This window comes from Camelus dromedarius, chromosome 15, assembly GCF_036321535.1.
Source record: "Camelus dromedarius isolate mCamDro1 chromosome 15, mCamDro1.pat, whole genome shotgun sequence".
Lineage (NCBI taxonomy): Eukaryota > Metazoa > Chordata > Mammalia > Artiodactyla > Camelidae > Camelus > Camelus dromedarius.
The window spans coordinates 1,588,453-1,594,452 of record NC_087450.1 but is presented as its reverse complement, the minus strand read 5'-3'; positions in this window follow the sequence as shown (position 1 = coordinate 1,594,452).

Here is a 6,000-nt window from a genome sequence, read left to right as displayed (position 1 = left end):
AACAAACTTGAATGTATTCATAAAATTATAATTCATAGTGCTATGACAAGAGTGAGCAATATTGTGACTTAAGAAATGTGAACCGTATTCTCATATTTATTTCTTGGAAATGCATAACTTCCCAGCAGCAGTTCTAGAGACAGTGATAAGACGGTGGGCCGAAGGTTGACACCATTCACTGTGGAATCAGATGGAAGACTTGGGATTTAACTAACTGGTTCAATTCCTGTCATTTCTAAAAACTATCAAGTCAAATGATTAATTTTCTACTGAATTCTATTAGCTTTTTTCCTATGAAGTCACACTGAAACACAAAGTTTACAGCTAAAGAAAGATTTCTTATATAATTATTACATTAATATTTATCTCAAAAGCAGAATACATATAAATGTGCAAAGTGTATTAATAAATTTAAATATTTAAAATGAGTTTACATGTAGAACGGGCTGAATAAGATTTGTTTGGTAGACTAATTGCCAACTGAATTGTAGTATTTTATGAGTTAATCTCTGTAAAAACATTTACAGCTTGATTAGATTTTTCTGAAAAGAACTAATTAATTTTTTTCTGAGAATTGAATTGATTGCTTTGATTGAATAATTTGGTCTTTTGTTTTGGGGAATCTAAATTCTCAATAATAGATACTTTTTCTTCTCTCAAATTCTGTGGTGAAATAGGAGAATTATAATAAAAATAAGAAACATTTTTTTCTCTCATAGCATAACATTTGATTATATATCACTGATTTTTTTATACAGGGAAATGACAAGTAGGTAACTATTATTTAAAAGTAACAGTTAAATAAACTTATAGATATTAGTCATTTAAAAATATAACTACAACAAAAACAATCTTTGCACCTAGACATAAAACTTAATATTTAAGAGTTTAAAAAAAACTTAGCAGGAAATGAAAGTTAGAAAAAGTCTTCCCTGTGTTGTCCCATGGTTGATCAAATGAGGACTCTCAGTGTTACCTGAACACGAATTCAGAGTTCTGTTATTCACCTGTAATTATAACACTAGTTGGAGGATAGATTTTATTTAAGTCATTTATTTTTTATAAATCTACCCTTCAAAAAATCTGAGTCAGCCTTCAGGGTACCTAATGTACTGCAAATAATCTGCACATTATTTAAATTCATCCAGTTTCAATTCATTCAGATGAATCCCATTTTGAGAGAAAGAGCCATCTTGATTAGAAAAAGTGGTAGAAGGAGACGAATGTGCATACCAATAACCTTCTGGAAGACAAAGCCAAGATCACCCAGAAAGAACTGTCAACATATGACTTTAATGCAAGGTGGAATAGTCCAAATACCTTAGGCTCAGTATTGAAACACTAAGTTCAAAAAGGAGGAGAGAAATTATAACTGCTAGTTATTGAACTGTAGGAAGGGGGCTTTGCACACGTTGCTCTAGTTCACCTTTGCAGAAACCCTGCCAGCTGAGAAGTGCCGGCCAAGGTTGAGTCCCGATCTCCCCCAGGGTATATGTGCTTTTCACCACTTCTTCCCACCTCTTACTACATCCTGGCTTCATTCTGGATCTGATCTTCCCCCTCTCATCCCCTCACCCCCACTGAAATAAAATAAAACATGATCTTTGATGCATTCGGATATTTTCAAACCCTTAAGACAAGAGAAGCACTATGACACAAGTAGTAGTGGCTTCCGCATTACGTAACTAACAAAACAAGCATAAACAAATTACTGATTATTTTTCTCATATCAAAACATAAGCCCCCAGATAGGTGAGTAGGTCAAATGTTTTCTTGGCTTCTGTTGATAAGTTTCCCATTTTACTTTGACTTGGTCTGTCTTCTTCCAGAAGGAAAATAAAAACTTAAACTCACTACTTCTACAAACATGAAACAGTATTGTCCATTTTGCTTTTGTTTTGTTCCAAGACGTATTGTTTTTCAATTTTTAGACCAACACTGTGTGAATTACGTTGTGATGAATGCGTTCTATTCACCAGTGGAAATGGCAACAACAGAAAGCCTTGGTACTAGGGATTTTATAACATAATTAATTTTGATAATTTAGATCCCAACTCCTGAAATATTCTGCAGATGATCTGAAAATTTCTCTTACCTGTGGAACAGAAATTGCAATCATCAGTACATTGTGAATATGGTTCCTTCAGATTCTTATGTTCAGTTCCTTAACTGTTGGCAAAACCCACAGGAGATGCCCCAAGGGGAATATCCCTCAATTATCTTCTGGTTCAAAACAGCAACATGATGATTTACTCAATAATAAAAAAAGTAAGTGGTTCTAAAATAATGTACTACATGTTGATATGCATAAAATGAATAACGTTTTCAATGTCTGGTTTAAAATGATGCCTTCAAAAAATATATACATTGTCTAAGCCTATATAGGAAACCTTAAGATGTGAGACATATTCTTATACCATAGCCCTGACACTGGGTTAGCACTAATTTCTCTGAGAACCAATGCTTTCATCCTGGCAATGTAAGCCATTTTACATTGCAACAAGTAAGTAAATATGGTAAACTATAGTAATGTAAAACCACAATACATATTTTGCAGAATCTAGCAGATGGATTTATAGTCAATAAAATTCATTACACATTTACTCTGTTCAAATTACAAAGTGCTTGGTTAAAAACAGTAAAGTATAAATTTTGAGCTTATTATAAGTTTATTATTCAAGGTAATAAGAAAAGTAAAAAGAAAAGCCATGGAAATGTGGAGGAGACCTCAAAAGTTTAAAGCTCTGAGGATTTTGTAAGCCACGTAATCCATGAATCTTAAATATTAACCTATAGGGAAGCTATTACATAGATTATCTATAGATTGTTCAGATTAAATAAATCTATGCAGAATAAATTTTAAAATATCTAATATACACATACAATAAAACACACACAATCATACATACCCACACAAGCATGCACCTAGGACCAAAATAGAGAAAATTAACATTGGTTAAGAAGGGAGATCCAGTAGAACTTATATTTTTCTTCAGTTTGCCACATGCTCTCAACCATTCAGTCACAAAGGGACTGTGAGAGACTGATAAAGTTATTATTGTATTATTTAATTATATTTTTTTGGTGGTAGTGGGGAGATAATTAGGTTTATTTACTTTTAGAGGAGATACTGGGGATAGAACCCAGGACCTCATGCATGCTAGGCATGTGCTCCACCACTTGAGCTATACCCTCCCCCTGTTCCTGTTCATTGCTGAATAGTATTCCACTGTAAAGATGTACCATGTTTCACTTATCCATTCAACAGCTGATGGGCATTTGGGTTATTTCAAGGTTTAGAATATAGTGAATAGGGATGCTAGAAATATTGGCATACAGGTATTGGTGTAGACACATTTTCTTTTATCCTGGGTAAATAAGACTGAGTGAAATTGCTGGGTAAGCTGCACCATTTTGCTTTACTCCCAGCAGTGGATGGATGAGAGCTCCAGTTGCTCTCCATCACTTTGAGCACTTTGTATGCTTACCTACTATTATACTTTAAAAATTCTAGTCATTCTGATAAATATTATGGGATCACATTGTGGTTTTAAAATTGTATTTCTCTAATCACAAATGTTGTTGAACATTATTTTTTATAGACTTAGTTGCTACCAGTGTCTAGTGAAGTGTCTATTCAAATGTATGCCCATATTTTAATTGTTTATCTTTCCTTTTGTTTTCATATTGCTGAGTTTTTAAAGTGCTTTGTATATTCTGTACAATAAATTCATATTCTTATTCAATATTCATATTCTTTATTGAATAGCTATTCAGTCTGTGGTTTGTTAATTTTCTCAACAAGGTGTTTCACAAAGCAAACTTTAAATGTGATAAAGTATAATTTATAATTTTTCTCCTAGGGTTCATGAATTTTGTGTTTTATACAAAAGTTTGTGACTAACCCACAATCACAAAAATGTTGTCCGAATTTTTTTCTCTAAAAGTGACATTGTTTTAGGGTTTTACATTAAAGTCTAAGATTTATTTTGAGACAACTTTTATATATGCTGCAGAAAATGAGTCATGTCTGTTTTTTTGTGACATAAAGCTATTCTATACATTCATATCATTAGAAAAATACTGTTCTTCCTCTGTAGATTTTCTTAGCAATTTTGTCAAGAATCAATTGACAGCACAGTGTGAATCTATTGCTGAAGATTATTCCATTGACCTACATACTCCTTGATGTATTAGTTTTGTGGCAAATCTTGAAATTAGATTATATAAATCTTACTTTATTCTTCTTTTTAAAAATTGCTCTGACTACTTTACTTTCTTTGCTTTTTTAAATAAATTTTAGAATTACCTTGTCAATTTGTTTAAAAAATAGCTTGTTTAATTTTAATCAGAGTTGCACTGAATATATGGATCATTTGGGAATGCGTCTAATATATAGATCTTTTTTTGATAATTGTATGTATATCAGTATCATCTTTAATTTTTCATTTACTTCCTTTTTTCTTCTTTCCTTCTTTCTTTCTTTTAAAAATCAGATTCCATTCCCTATCTATTAATTTAGTATCTCTGAGTGTAAAGCTTAAGCATCTATATATTTTTCACAATTTTTTGAAGAATTTCTTTAAGTGCATAGCCTAGCACTAGTCTGTAGATTAGTATAAAGGGTTCCCAAGATGACACAAGATGCTACACAACTCAAATTTGACCTTCATCTTTGTTAGATCTCTAAGATTCTAATGTTCTATTACATAGAATTTTACAGTTATTCACATACTGTCCTATTTTTGTTATCAATGTTTCATATTGCTTTATTTATATCTTATCCTCTCTATAAACTACCCAATGAGTTTTAGAATATCTTTCATACTATTTACAAGTGTACCATTCTCCTGTTTACCATGTGAAAAACCAAAATCCTCCTGCTCCTTTTTGGTCCCAGAAGGGAATTAGTGTGTTTTCTCCTTGGGGCATCCCTGTAGACTTCAAGAAGAGCTTGAGAGCCTGATATAAGAGTTCAGATATTCAGAATGCATTGTGTGGCTTCATGAAATGAGTAGCTACATTTCTACAGGTAAGAAGAAAGCTTTTCCATCATTTACAAAATACATCAGAAATTATAATCTTGAATCTCAAACTACATGATATGCTTTAGTATTTAAATTTGAGATAGAAATTTTTAGTTAACTCAGAGTGGAATAAAAATTGAGTGAAAGAATGCCAGGGAACATAAATAGGAAAGACTCTTTACATATTTAGGTCAATAGATTTGTAAGTTAGAAATTTTATTCAATTTCTTTGATGGAAGATAACATAAGGTGAATAAAGGGAGTGAGAATAAGAGGCTTTATTTCAAATGTAGGAAAATTAGTGAATGGAGAGAAAATTTTCTGTCAGTCAACCATTGGGTATATGACATTTGGGGATCATTTTTTTCTCTCCCGGAGGGATATACAAATTTTAAATTTATTTTATTTATTTCACTGAGAGTAGCAAGAAAGAAGTCAGTTACAGAGAGAAACCATGGTATCACAGGAGGCAGGGAAAGATGGTGAAAAGTACATGCATTGTGAGGAAGACCTTGGGCTGAAACTTGACTCTGGGTTGTTTTAGCTGTGACAGTTGCTATAAAAGGGAAATGAAGGAATGTATGCAGAAGTCCGTTCCTGTGGCCTGTGCTCAGCACTTGGCGATTATTAGTTTTTCTCTTTTGCAAACTTGGTGTTTCAATGTTGATTCTAAGATATTTGGATTTTTCTGTCTTCCATTAAATTATATTTTTGAAGAAGCCTTATATTAATTTTAAAAGTTGATTGTAGATTATTGAAGTCTTCAAGAGTTATAGTCACTTTCTTTTCATAATTCTAAATCCTTTCAATATATTCTAATATTGACTTAGTTGTACCCAGTATAACTTTCATTTTTGCTTCTAGCAGAAATGCCTGTTTAAAGAGGAATTTAGCTGAAGTATTTAACTTTGCAGTCTTTCACTCTCTTTTTGAGCCAAGTCAATTTAAGCTCACTGTAATGTAGAAAATACAA